This window comes from Nanorana parkeri, unplaced genomic scaffold (genome assembly GCF_000935625.1).
Source record: "Nanorana parkeri isolate BGI_ZX_2015 unplaced genomic scaffold, ASM93562v1 scaffold172, whole genome shotgun sequence".
Classification (NCBI taxonomy): Eukaryota; Metazoa; Chordata; class Amphibia; order Anura; family Dicroglossidae; genus Nanorana; species Nanorana parkeri.
This window is the reverse complement of record NW_017306440.1, coordinates 1,556,881-1,557,299: the sequence shown is the minus strand read 5'-3', so window position 1 is coordinate 1,557,299 and position 419 is coordinate 1,556,881. Positions and strand designations below refer to the sequence as shown.

General features: G+C 43.0%; 1 protein-coding gene across 1 annotated transcript in view; it reads right to left on the bottom strand.

Annotated features, from left to right (window-relative positions):
* Nucleotides 1-419, bottom strand: part of CTBP1 (C-terminal binding protein 1) — a 326,081-nt gene that overhangs the window by 251,527 nt on the left and 74,135 nt on the right. The gene's annotated exons all lie outside the window — the stretch shown is intronic.

Here is a 419-nt window from a genome sequence, read left to right as displayed (position 1 = left end):
TTTTCGAACATGTTCATAAGATAAAAGTCATGCGACCTTACAGTAGGAGAGGTCACATGCCTTCCACACACCTTGCGATAATCGTACGATCGCGGGATTTCCCGCGATTATCGTACGATTATCGCAAGGTGTGTGGGCACCTTAAGCCAGTAAGAAATGATGGCTTGAGAAGCTGGTTTCTCTTTACTGGGAAAATCAGGAATGACAAAATGAGAGTCAGTCTTTTTAATGGAAGAAGTGGCTGAAAGATGAACTTATACAGCATGAACTATATGCAGACAGTAAAGGTAAATTTTCTTTCAGAGGAGAGACAGAACGATGTACTGATTGAGGTAAAAGGCTGTACCTACCTTAGGAAGGAAGGATCAAAAAGACGTTCACCATCAAAAAGCATGCGTAGCAAGCATGGTTGGGCGGGG